Here is a 573-nt window from a genome sequence, read left to right on the forward strand (position 1 = left end):
CACGCTAGTGTGAAAGTGAACACAGTGTTCAACGGGAAGTTTGTCGCGGGTAAAAAGACAAGTGCAAAATCGTTTAATACGCGCAACCGCGGACTCTATCACGTGCCGGATCTGCGCGAGTGGTACGATCGAGACGTGATGGATACAACAATGACCGCTCTGGAGGAGTTCCAGGAACGCGACAGCGGCTGGGCGTTGGCAAAGGTACTGAACCTCACAATAAATGTGAACAGTCATAATCCGATGCGCGCGGAATGTTAGATCCAGATGCCGCGTGAGATTCAGTTCAAACACGCGGTAGTAAACATACAGTCGCGGGACAATGCGTGTTTCGCGTGGGCAGTGGTCGCCGCGTTGTATCCTAGTGACAAAAACTCTAATCGACCGTCGCAGTATCCCGCGTACGCGAGTGTGTTGAACTTTGATGGAATAGAGTTTCCAATGACATTGCATTAAATTACGCGTTTCGAACGCAACAACGTGTACGTAAACGGGTGACACTCTATTGACCACAGTACGATTCGACACCGCTCGATTCGACACAGATTTATTCGACACCAAATTATTCGACAC

Source organism: Pseudomyrmex gracilis, unplaced genomic scaffold (assembly GCF_002006095.1).
Source record: "Pseudomyrmex gracilis isolate BER0280 unplaced genomic scaffold, ASM200609v1 scaffold_802, whole genome shotgun sequence".
Lineage (NCBI taxonomy): Eukaryota > Metazoa > Arthropoda > Insecta > Hymenoptera > Formicidae > Pseudomyrmex > Pseudomyrmex gracilis.